Source organism: Aquarana catesbeiana, linkage group LG08, assembly GCF_042186555.1.
Source record: "Aquarana catesbeiana isolate 2022-GZ linkage group LG08, ASM4218655v1, whole genome shotgun sequence".
NCBI lineage: Eukaryota > Metazoa > Chordata > Amphibia > Anura > Ranidae > Aquarana > Aquarana catesbeiana.
Genome location: NC_133331.1, coordinates 131,718,136 through 131,732,181, shown reverse-complemented (window position 1 = coordinate 131,732,181; position 14,046 = coordinate 131,718,136).

Genomic DNA, 14,046 nt, shown 5'->3' with positions numbered 1-14,046 from the left:
GATGGGGTACCACCAATACAGATGCCAACACAATCCTTACAAGACAGACCTTTTGTTTCCAAATATGCAGACAAAACGTTAAATATATCTTGACCCTTGGTTGTACAAAGTCTACAACGTAACATGCATTGGTGATATCAAATGATTCATCAACATGGATAGCAAAGCTGTTGTTTTTCAGGATATCAGACAAGACCTCTTCCACAGCATGTGACATATCATCAATAAGTCGACCTATCATACTGTTTGAGAGTGAACCTTTTAAATTTCTCTTACTGCAGCTGCTCCTAGAATTTGACTCACTATAATTTTGCATGCTGCCAATATTAGATTCTCACCAACTGTGACTTTTCTGGGCAATAATTTCTGTCAACTAAATTTGCTTCCTGTGCCTTTTTACCAACTGAGACCATTTTTTTTTTAACAAAAGCTGCACTTTGCTTGTTTTAGAGTTTCCAATAGCCATTTGAAATAATCAACACATTGAATGCCAAATGGTAGTTTGTAGAAAAAAGGGGTTAATTTACTAAAAGCGAATAGACTGTACACTTTTCAAAATGCAGTTCCACTCTGCAAGAGCAGAGCTTCAGAACTTAATAAATGAGCAGAAGCTCTGCTGACTTCAATTATGCAATCATGTACAAGCAAAAATGCTGTTTTTTTTTCATTTTTCTTACACGTGATTGGGTATTCCTTGCAAAGGTAAACTTTACCAAATTTACTAAGCTCTGGAGCAACTGCACTTGCAGCGTGCAACTGCACTTTGCAAAGTGCACAGTCTATTTGCCTTTAGTAAATCAACCCCAACGTGTCTTATCAGTTTTGCTGGAGCCATTGCTGTATTTGTGAGCTGTTTGCCACAGACAAGGCACAGTGGAATAGGGCAATTTGGATCACCTGTCCATGAAAAACCCTTAGCTTTAAGACTTAAAGACTGACTTTTTTGTGTCAAGTATTGTGCTAGTTCATGGAAAAGACTCAGAACGTTGTAATTCTTCCTCACTAGCCTGTTCTGAATTTTCTGTAGATTATGCTACACAATCTTCCTCTTGTATCTCTGCCTAACAAAATGCCATATTAGGCCATGAGACATTTTGCTTGTAAAACACAGACACTGAGACAGAATCGTATACTTAAATACTGTAAATATATCAGTCACACTATCACAAATACCAGCTTTAAACTGGTACTGCAAAACTAACTCTGCAATGCTATTAGTGCAACATTCTGGTACTCAGTGCAAAACCTACACTAAGTTGTTGCTCAGTGAACCATATATCCCCTAGATATAAGGGATGATAGTGCTTTCTAAACTAATAAACAGTGAAACAAATGCGGTAAAATAAGTAATCCACAAATCAAAGTACATAATATGAAAAAAATCCATACATGTATATGCTCAGTGTTCATAACAGTTAACATTTTTATGACGAAACATGTTGGGCAGTAACTTCTGGTGACATCACATCCAGTTCCTTTTGGTAAGCTGCAGCGACCATCTTGGAGGAGGCATGACGTGTACAAGGCTATTGATACTGTTTATTGTATAAGTGCAACTTTTATATGTTTTTATGATTTAATAAATGGTGCGTTCACTATATGGAGCGCTCTTTTCTTCCTTAACTCATGCCACTTTTTGGGAAAATGGTCGGATTATATACTGTCAGTGTGGCAGTTGTGAAAACTATTTAAAGAGAGAATAGCTGCAGAGAAGCTGGAGTGGATGTAGAAAGAGCTGTTCTTGATTCGCTTGGTAAAACAAGGGGTCAATACGATCCAGTGAGTGCGTCGTGTTACTTCTATCTTTAGGATTTTTCCTCTGCTTGGATCCATTCGCCTTGAAAGGTCTTCACACTATCTGCACTTTTTTTGCACAAAAAGGAGAGTGAACTGTTATGAACACTAAGCACATACACGTTTGGCTTATTTCATATTATGACCTTTGATTTGTGGATTACCTATTGTACCACATTTGGTTCATTGTCTATTAGTTTGGAAAGTGGTGTCATCCCTTGTATCCAGGGGATATATGGTTCATGGTCTATTAGGGGCTTCATCACTAGTGGGCAGCAGCTACCAGCAATGACTGGTATCATCATCAACGTGGGTACATTGGGGTACATTGTTGCCCAGTGAAAAAACCTAAAACCCATACTGCTCAGTGCAAAGCTCATTCTGCATTGGTATTCCATGCAAAACCCACTCCGCATTGGTGCTGAGTGCAAAACCCACTCCTCATTGATGCTGAGTGAAAAACCCACTCTGCATTGGTGCTCAGTGCAAAACCAACTCCACATTGGTGCTCAGTGCAAAACCCAAAACCCATGCTGCAGTGTAAACTAGTGGTGCACAGAAATTTAAATTCTTGACTGAAACCAAAAATTCAGGATGCACTTGGCCGAAAACCAAAACCAAAATAGACAGTTTTTTAAAAATATATATATTTTTTATATATAACTGTTGTCACAGATCAGCTGCGGAGCTGATCTGTGTCTCACCTTTTCTGCTGTATTCCGGCTGGCACCTGTTGTTCCACTAGCTTGTGTTCAGCTCTGTGCATTCTGCAGCTATGCGTGTCGCTGGCCACACCTGTTGCCTAAAATATGATTCCTTCCTGCTACTTCCTGTCCAGCCCCTCATGTCCTTCCCTATTTAAATCCTTTCAAACCAGCTGCTGGTTGCTTGAGCAACATTTGTTTCTGAGCTCCCTTTGTGTAACCTGGCTTAAACCTGACCTCTCGTGAACTGATCTCTTGTGTACCGACTTGTTCTGATTACGTTGTCTGCAGCCCGCCCTGACCTTGGCTCGCTGTCACCTCTCCTTTTGCTTCATCCATCCATCCTTGTCTGACAGTGTCTTCTGGTAGTTCTCTAGAGAACAGGGTGAACCCGGGGGTCGTGACCTGGGGTCAGCACGCAGCTAAGCTCAAACCCTCGTGAGGGGGTCTCTGGCAGAATACCGGCTGGCCCTTAGACTCCACGCCCTGGGGGATCCCGTGTCACCTGCTCGCCTGTGGGCTCACTGTAAGCAGTACCGTGACAACTGTATTATATTCGACTTTTTACTTAATAGTTTTTGAAGTCTTCACACTGGTTCGTTGGGCTTCTGTTGCGGTGTAACGCACCTCCCCATTGAAATGAATTGAAAATGTGGCAAAAATGCATTGGTGGCCATTATTGGCACCTTTTTTTCTATCGGAAAAATGCTGATAACCCTATTTTTGGCTGATAATTTTCAGCAGCTGATATATCGGTGCATCCCTAGTGTAAATCCCACTCTGCATTGGTGCTAAGTGCATAACCCACTCTGCATTGGTGCACAGTGCAAAACTGTAAACCCATTTTAGAAACTCTGGCCTATAATACCTAATTAGAATATTCATACTGGCACCAGACCATGCAAGATGCATTCTGATTCTGATGTATTCACTTATTGTCCATACCCTTGAAAAAGGTCACATGACCAGTGACACAAGGCATCGGGAGGAGCCGGTGACGTCACTTCCGGTGTCTCGTATACCAAGAAGTAACGGTTAGGAAGCGAGCCTTGTGTTTTTTTTAAACGTTTTAACGTTTGCAGCAATCTTTAAAGATGTACTAAATGTATGTTTATTATATGTATCTGTTTATACTTCTAGTCCTTCACAGAGTTATGGTGAGGAATTGATTCATCTATCTGGGGTCATAAGATTTTAGTACTGTTTTATTTTATTATATTTGTTTGGTTTTATGTTGGAAGTAACGCACCATTATTTATAAAATTTGCAAAAATCGTGAGCCATCAGAAGCACAGTGCAGCTCATAACTGTCTACTTCAGCTTCCAGACACACACAGACTTCCAGGTGCACAGATTTGACATGAATATATACAACTGCATTGCAATAGAGCTGTGCAGCTAATATCTTAAAATTCAAGGAAGTTATCTTGGCCCCAGAGCTCTTCAATACATTGGGACCTAGGGTTGCCACATCATCCCTTTAAAACGAACACACGTTAATTATAAAGGTTACGTAGCTGAATAAGGTGGTAATTAAATTAACTTAGTGCCTTATCTGTAATTAAATTAGTCTCACAACCTGTGTAATTAATATGTATTTGGTTTTAAAGGGAAGAGGTGGCAGCCCTAGTTGGATGCTATGTATGGAGCATACTATGTGGAGCATGTCCATTTCCTTTGTCAGTTTTAGTCATGAAGTCAATGCTAGCTTATTTCAAGTGAATTTGTCAGCCTTTTTAAAGACCCTTCATAGGCAAAGCACAGGTTCCCTTTAGGGGCTCGTCCATCCAAAATTCTTATTTTAGTTGAAGATGAATCATAGTGGACTTTGTCAGCACCTGGTCTCTTATATGGTTTGGCTACTTCAGAAGTGAGAGCAAAAATTCCTCTGCTTCCATTCACCTATGCATGTTCCAGAGAGTAAGAACCCCTCATAATGGCCACAGCAGATGTACAAACCCAAGAAATGAAACACCAATATCTCACCAATAGATTCCCTGTGTTCTATAGTGGTTTACCACTCCAGCATTTACTGAAAACTGAAATACTAATTTGGGGACAATGCAGTACAAAACGATCACTTCCAGCACTCTGAGGTCCTCCACTGTTAAAAAGGACTGCAACAATTTCAAATGCTAGGTGGATGCAGCCTTCCATGGATAGAGGAATCCAAAGTGGAACTACAAAAACAAGGAGACAGGAAAGCGCAAGCACCTAGTGCATTGCCGCAAAAGAAAGTTATTTGAGCAAATAAAATGGATACAAATTGGATACTTACAAAAGTTTAACTGGTAAAAACAAGATGCCATATAGTGTAAGATATACTATATATGTATGCTCCAATTGTATCCCGCTGTATAGCCAAGGTGACGCGTTTTGGGGCGAATCTCCTCAGAGCTTTACTAACTATAGTGCACTCATTATAGTGCATAGTAGTGCATCGTACACTATATGGCATCTTGTGGTCTATGTGTTTTTACCAGTTGCACTTTTGTAAGTATCCAATTTTTATCCATTTTATTTGCTCAAATAAATTTTTTTTGCAGTAATACACTAGATGCTTGCACCTTCCTGACTAATTTGAGGACAACCTGGTATGTTGAGGTCTTCATGTATCTTTCTTCCATTGTTCTGTCAGATCTTGCAACGTGCAGTAATGCACTACAGTACACTGCTGCAAAAATGCTGCAGGAGAAATATATGTTTTGTCATGGTGCATTAGGTATCCAGTTCAAATGAATGGGATGCAGAAATGCAATGCACGTTAACACACGTTAAATGCACTACAGCAGGCTGGGCTGTTGTGAAAGGTCACCTGTAATATAAAAGAAATGAAGAAGACAGCAATGCAACTTCATTCCTTTTTAATGTGTTCTCCTTGTACCAGTGGCAGCCGTTGTTGGGGGGGGGGGGGTTGAGGGGTGGCGTAAAACTATTCTATGCATTAAGATAAAAAGCCTTCTGGGTGCAGCAGCCCCCCTCAGCCCCCCTAATACTTACTTGAGCCCCATCTCTGTCCAGCGATATCCATGATTGTCTTGGCCATCCAAGACTCTCTCTCCTGATTGACTAAGACACAGCAGTGGCACCATTAGCTCCAGCTGCTGTCAATCAAAGTCAGCTAGCCAATCAGGAGAGAGATGGAGCAGGGCTGAATGGGCTGAATGGACACGGGGAGCTGTGACTCGGCTTGGGTACCCCCATAGCAAGCTGCTTGCTGTGGGGGCACTCGACAGGGGGGAAGGGGCAGGAGCACAAAAGAGGGACCTGAGAAGAGAAGATTTCGGGCTGCTCTGTGCAAATCCACTGTACAGAACAGGTAAGTATAACATGTTTGTTATTTTTAAGGAAAAAAGAATGAGACTTTACAATTACTTTAAAACCAAGACTAAATACATGAATTAATATATGGAGCTGGGTGGCACCAAACATGTTTGCATAAGGTGGCCAGCATTCAGCTTTACATAAACAAATTGGTGCAAAAATATAGAGAGTGGCTTAATGCTTGTATGGCTTACTCAGAGGGTGTATGCAGGATCTTATATCAGAGCATAAAATAATCTTCTTGCCTTCTCTTCTCATTTTCTTTATACTGGAAATGCAGACTGCTTATGAGAACAGAGTAATGGGTAATGGTTAGAGTTTATAAAAGAAGAAGAAGAAAAACATGTAAATTACTGAAATAAACCGTGAAGGATATCCTGCTGCTAGGCACTATAACCCCGATATAGGGCACAGAGATAACTGTATAAATAAGAGTGCAGCGCCGGATAACAGACCAATCATACAAGTGAATATAAAGTGTACGTTTACACTAATGTAAAGTATATATAATTAATCATGATCAAATAAAACATCCAGTGAAAAAATAGTCCATATGTAATTATTGTGCAAAAAAAATACGTGCATAATAAAACACAAAATGTGACAACAAAAAAAGTTCATAAGGTGTCCCAACGAAAAAATTTCAATACAGGACCCTGGGTCTGTGTTCTCCACCACTTGTGCTGCCCGTCACCTTTCAATAAACAGTGGAGGCTTACCAGAAAGCCTGTGACCGCCCTTCTCAGGGGGGTCAAATCAGGCTTAGTAGAAATGACAGGGACACTGTTGAGGACTCGCTTCCCTCTCGGGTGACCAGCTGGCATCAATAAGGAATACCTTCCATAGCACACTCACAGGAGACAAGTGCTGCACATCGATGGGTGACCGAGGGGATAGGAGCTGCATGCCGATGAATAGCCACTTCCACAGCATTCAATGGATTATCCAAGAAAGGGGAGGAAGAAAAAAAAAAACTCCAGTGGTGCAGAGATTCCTTTGATGGTTTATTTAAACAAAAGTCCCAATATAGTAAAACGTTCCTTGCAAGGATACAGATAAAAATGCTCTGCTAGTATCTTTAAAAACATGCGCCGTTCGTGTATACGTAACAAACCGTGCGACCGTTTCGTCACAACTGACATCATCAGGGGCACGCACATACGCACGCGCATGCGCTTTAAATATCCACACGGCAGAGCAATTTGTAAGATTTGTAAGATGAGTCCACAAATAGAACACATCTTATTTCTAAAACCAATTTAGGGTTTGGCCTATAATGTAAAAACCTTCTAAAAAAGTATGTTATAAAAGAATACACTCCTCCACACTACCAAGACAAAAATATCACAGTTATATCTTATTGAAAAAGGAATAACACCTGAAACAATCCATAAAGAGAAGCTATATGTGGCAAAAAAATATATTCCATAACAAAGGGGTGAGGAACATAATACCCAGTGTTGTATTATACAAAAGGAGGGAGGGAATTCACAGCATCATTGAATTAACCACAGACTAGGCTATAGGCTATCAATGGTGGATGCAAGAAAAAAAGTTTAACCCAAAAATGCTAAACCAGAAATTGGTAATGTGGGGGACATCAGCAGTTGTTAATAAAACAATTGATGTCCCACGCCACGTTCAGACCATTGGGAACATGGGTACCAAGCTTATAAATCCAATTGGTTTTGGATCTAGAGATAGTTCTCCTACCATTACTTCCACGCCAGTGAGGAGTGTATTTTCCTAAAGCTATGAAGATGGTACCCTTAGGGTCTCTGTTATGTTTAAGATCATAGTGCCTAGAGACATTATGCTTGTCAAAACCCATTTTTATGTTTGTGATGTGTTCTCCCAGTCTGATGTGCAACATCCGGATGGTGCTTCCCACATATTCCAAACCGCATGGAGCGAAGTTCGCTCCCAGCATGGCCAATCACTCACAGCAAGGGGGAGGATTTGTCAAGATTTATCTCACTGAACAATAAAAGAGGATTGCTCAGAGCTGGATTAACTCTTTGTGGCAAGACTGGGCTCAAATGATAGGAAATCTTATACTCTACATCATGACATAAAAAAAAAAAACATTTCGGGTTTACATCCACTTTAAAGTGTTTCTTTCCCTGCAAGAAGTGTAAGGTTTGTAAGGTGAATGCACTACGTGACAGGAGAATAACCAAACCAAAGGTACTTGTGTCACATACCCCATAAAATATTTTATAACGTGCACCACTAAGTGTGTTGTGTACCTTTTGAGGTGTCCATGCGGTTTGGAATATGTGAGACGCACCATCCGGATGTTGCACGTCAGATTGGGAGAACACATCACAAACATAAAGACGGGTTTTGACAAGCATAATGTCTCTAGGCACTATGATCTTTAACATAATAGAGACCTTAAGGGTACCATCTTCATAGCTTTAGAAAAATACACTACTCACTGGCGTGGAAATAATGGTAGGAGAACTATCTCTAGATCTGAAACCAATTGGATTTATAAGCTTGGTACCCATGTTCCCAATGGTCTGAACGTGGAGTGGGACATCAATTGTTTTATTAACAACTGCTGATGTCCCCCACATTACCAATTTCTGGTTTAGCATTTTTGGGTAAACTTTTTTTCTTGCATCCACCATTGATAGCCTATAGCCTAGTCTGGTTAATTCAATGATGCTGTGAATTCCCTCCCTCCTTTTGTATAATACAACACTGGGTATTATGTTCCTCACCCCTTTGTTATGGAATATATATTTTTTGCCACATATAACATCTCTTTATGGATTGTTTCTGGTGTTATTCCTTTTTCAATAAGATATAACTGTGATATTTTTGTCTTGGTAGTGTGGAGGAGTGTATCCTTTTATAACATACTTTTTTCGAAGGTTTTTACATTATAGGCCAAACCCTAAATTGGTTTAGAAATAAAATGTGTTCTATTTGTGGACTCATCTTACAAATTGTTTTTTTCCCCTCTTTACCTACTTAACAATATTGAATAAATCTACAAGATGGCACTGTTTTTACATATACATATTTTTTTAAAGTATTCTTTGGAGCAGTATTAAGACTGCCCTGTGGGTGTCAGCAATGAGTTGATCTCTCTGCCAAGTAGGTTGGTTTGAGTCTGGCGGGAAAATTTTTTTTAGATTGTCCTATAAGCTCTGAGTATCATTTTTAGGGAACCTATGGCTGCGCTTCTCCCCTCTGCCATGTGGTTATTTAAAGCACATGCGCATGCGTGCCCCTGATGACGTCAGTTGTGACGAAACGGTCGTAGGGTTCATTATGTATACACGCACGGCGCATGTGCGATTTGTTTTTAAAGATACTAGCAGAGCATTTTTATCTGTATCCTTGCAAGGAACCTTTTACTGTATTGGGACTTTTGTTTAAACAAACCATCAAAGGAATCTCTGCACCACTGGAGTTTTTTTTTTCTCCCCCCCCCCTTTCTTGGATAATCCATTGAATGCTGTGGAAGTGGCTATTCCCCTCGATCATCCATGGATGTGCAGCACTTGTTTCCTGTGAGTGTGCTATGGAAGGTATTCCTTATTGGCGCCAGCTGTTCATCCGTGAGGGAAGCGAGTCCTCAACAGTGTCCCTGTCGTTTCTACTAAGCCTGATTTGACCCCCCTGAGAAGGGCGGTCACAGGCATTCTGGTAAGCCTCCACTGTTTATTGAAAGGTGACGAGCAGAAGTGGTGGAGAACACAGACCCAGGGTCCTGTATTGGTCTATTATCCAGCGCTGCACTCTTATTTATACAATGGTTAGAGTTTACATTATATACATTACAGTATGGTTGAACATCCAGTAAGTCAGAAAAGATGGGCAACTTACTTTTTTGATAATTTGGGGATACCCATGAGGATTTACGAATGTCTTTCATATCAATCATACCAATTGTCCATTTTTATTATTATAATTTTTTTTTTATTCTTCAGACACCTCAGTAAAAATAATGGACATTAAATATTGTGTAGTTGAAGGATTTACCTTAAAGCTTAATTCCAGTAAAAAATAAAAACGCAGATTAATAAAAATATAGCCATGTATTCAATAATAAATCAATTAAAATGCAATTAGTGTAAGTACATGAATTTAGCTTGGTATCAGCCTCTTATAATTTCTCATACAGAAGTGCATAGGCTGGGAAAGTGAGGGGCAGCACTGAGAGCCAATACAGGTGGATGCCTAGGAAAAGTGTCTTCTGCTGCTCCTTCACTGCCTAATTAGAAATGAAAAAATACATATATAATTGTTTTTAGTTAAATACTGTTATATATATATATAGTATTTATAGTAATGTCTGACTGATATAATATTAGTGTTGTGAGATCTGTGGCAATAGAAGTACTTTACCATTAGGAATTTTCAAAATCTGGCTTGTCTAGTAAATGTCAATGTAAGTTGGTGGCACTGACCTGTAAGCTCTCATCTTTTTTTTTTTTTTGTTTCTATCCATACAAACTGATGATGATTAGGTGGAAATAAGAAAATGTACTTTGATCTTCCTAGTAGGCCTCCATGGAAGGCTAAGAAAGCCATATACAACCCTCAGTCTGCCCCTTTATCAATGGACACAGTGGATCTCAATATATCAAATTGAGTAACTAATCCTCATGAATCTTTGAGAAATACAATGTTTTGTTTTATTTTTGTATACAGTATATTCTTAGAGTAGCTTTTGCATATTACTCAATGTTTGTAATCCATTTGGTATAGGCAGGGCTTTTGCTTCCTCATGTCAAAGCCTCCAGCAAATAGACTAGTGAGCAGCACATCACTGGGACTAGCAGAGACAGCAATGTCTTAGATCTCATACTGCGGGTATAAAGTTATGAGGCTGTAGGCACAGTCACATACCAAGAAGTGCACTAATATTTTTCAGGAGGAATTTCAGACAAAAGGTACAAGTTTCAGGGCACTGCTTAGGCACAATGGCCATTTCTAAATTTCCCTTAGAGCATAGCAAATCTTTCTACCTTTTTCTATTCTTAATTTAGGCTAGGGGTAGGCGACCTTTGTGTAGCACCCTGGAGTTTAGAAAGGGAGCACCTCACAAATTTACTTGCCAAGAGTAGTTATCTTGGTCCATTGATAGGGATCTATTGATTTCTCCCTAAGCTTGGCCTTGTTGCACTTTCCTCTTCTACCACTAGGTGGCAGGGTACTCGGTGGTACTAGATACGAGAAGGGCAACCCAAGGTCAGGTTATGGGTATGTGGGTGTCCCAGCCAATAGGCAGGGGTTTTCTTTAATCCCTTGGCCTGCTGGGAGAGAATATATATTCGGGTGAGGTCAGGAGATCTGTGTTCTGTGCCACCCGGACTGCTGTCTGGGTGGACGTGTGTTGTCTGCCCCAGGCTGCTAGGCCGGAGATTGGGCCTATCCCGGGAGCATCTGTCTGCCAGGCTGTGTGAGGGCCTATCCAGAAGTAAGAGGGCAGCACAGGGTCGGGACTGCGGCTTGCAGTCCAACCAAAAGTGATGGTTCTGCTGGCCCGGAGAACCTGTCAGTGGTCGGAGGTAGAAGAGAAGCTGTCGCCATGAAGGAACCAATCACCTTTACCAGGGACCACATTGAGTAACTGAAGCAAGTACCAGAATCATATTCTCACTGAAGGGCATGGTGGAGAATCGGGAAACTTCAGGCAGTGATCAAGTCAGGGACCCAACCAGCGGAGGAGATGCTTGCAGAGCAGCCTTGTGTGTCAAGCCAGGGACCGAGCCGGTTAGCAGGGGTGAAGCTTGAGGAGTATCTGGAGTGCCAAGCTAGGGGCCCAGCAGAGAAGCAGGGGTGACGCTTGAGGGGATACCCCCGCAAACCTTGGAGGAGCTCAAGGGATTCATAGTCAGTGAATCATTGGGTCTAGTGAGAGACCAGAAGCTCAGTATTGAAGAACTACAAGGAGCAGTTGTAGTGGAGCTGATAGAACTGATACGTTTGAGTTAGGAACTGTTAAAGGACAGTTACCATAGGAGACAGCAATCCTGAACGTGCAGAAGTGGCGCCTTGCTGGGGCCTTTCTCTGTACGGCTGTTCTCCTATTTCCTATCTCGGAGTCTGCCAATTGAGTTTGCAACTATCTAAGGGTGTCCTGGCCCCAACCCTCTTTCCCCCAAAATATAAAAAAAGGATGATCAAAAGAAATAAAACCTTTTTTAAATCCAAGAAGTGTCTGGCACCCAATGACTTTCACTACATCATTGGGATGAGCTGCTGACACCACCAACATTGCCAGTTACTTTGTATTCCAAAAGCGCTGCTTTTTCTACTGAAATGTGAGTTTTCCTAGTTTTATTAAACGAGTTTTAAACCCTATATGCAGTATTACGCTATGTACTCTCACATCTCTTATATGTATATGCTGGATATCTGAGTGGATTTACCCCCCTTTTTGCCACATCTGAAGTACCGGGTCACCTGGATCTACCCTCATGTTATACAGACGTCACTGAAGATCCCCATAATTACAGGCTAGATTGACCCAGTGGGTGTATACCCATCTGTGTCCAATCTCTCTGGTAAGCCCCTATCTAATAGGGTGGCGGATCTCCTATCAACACATTTATCTTGCTATTTTCACATCTTCTTGGTGTTATCTACCTATTAAGGACTATAAGAATAATATCATCACTTCACATTACAGACTTTAAAATATTTTTTCTTTTCACAGGAATTTATATATGTTTATGGGACTTTTTTTGAGTTTAATCATGAATATGGTTACAGACTATGTCTATGGTTGTTAGCGCTACACTTTTTCTTTATATTGCTTTTTTACAAGACCAGGTCACTTGTATGTGTTAGCTGCTTACATATTTCTCTTTTTTGACAGCGCAGTATTTGCATACACATTGTTAAATGGTGTGAGTAGGGCAGTGGATGGTGTCAGCAGGGCAGTGGATGGTGTCAGCAGGGCAGTAGATGAAGCCAATAGGGCAGTTGATGGTGTCAGAAGGGCAGAGGTTGGTTTCAATAGGGATGTGGATGGTGTCAGTAGGGCAGCAGTTGGTGTCAGTAGGGCAGTGGATAGTGTCAGAATTGCAGAGGTTGGTGTCAATGGGGAAGTGGATGGTGTCAGTAGGGAAGAGGATGGTATTAGTAGGGCAGTGGATGGTATTAGTAGGGCAGTGAATGGTGTCAGTAGGGCAGTGGATGGTGTCAGTAGGGAAGTGGATGGTGTCAGTTTTTATTTGTATTATTTTATTTTTATATTATTGTGTACAACTTTTTTAATTTAAATTTTACCATTGTATTTTTAATTAAATTTTTTAAATTTTTTAGGAGCCCTGTTGGGGAGCTTCGGTGAAATATCAGGAGTCTAAACAGACCCCTAATGTCTCACTTTTGAGACAGAGAAAGGGACTAAGGACAAATTCCTGAGTCCTTTTCTCTGCAGCGTCAACTGCAAGTGGCTGGGGATTCGGTTTTTACCTCCCCCTTATCCTGGCGCTCTAAGGCAGCTGCCTAAGCAGCCTTATGCTGGTGCTGGCTCTGTCCACTGTAGTGTCTCCTGTCTCCCCACACAGTGCCTCCCTTCACATCACTCCTCCTCATCCACAGTAGTGTCTTCTGCCCTCTGTGCCCCCTTCCCACATAGAAATGTCCTCAGTCTCCCTTCCCCCACAGCAGAGTCCTCTGGACCTCTTCCCCCCCCCCCCCAAGGGCAATGTCCCTTTCATCTCACCCTCACAACAGTGCCCTCTGCCCTCATACCCATAACAAAGTCCTCTTCTCTTTTAACATTACAACCCTCCACACATATACAATAGTGCCCTCTGCACCCCCAGCAATATCCTCTGCCCACTTTACCACTTCCCACACACAGTGTAGGTGTACACACAGCGGAGAGCAGGAAGCTGTAGAGATCTGTAAGAAGGGTGTGGGCGGCAGCTGCTAGAGTTATGTTTCCATAATACCAATGTTACAAAATTGGTAAGGCTGAAAAAAGACACCAGTCCATCCAGTTCAACCTGTGGTGTGTGAGTGTGCTTGTGTTTTTGACAGTAGTACATTGTATATCCCTGTATGTTGTGATCATTATGGTGCCCATCTAATAGTTTTTTAATCTAGCGACGGTCCCTGTTGATACCACTGCTTGTGCAAGAGAATTCCACATTCTTACTGGTCTGGCAGTAAAGAACCCTCTACGCAGTTTAATGTTAAACCGCTTCTCTTCCAATTTCAGTGAATGGCCTGCGTGTCTTTTTAAATT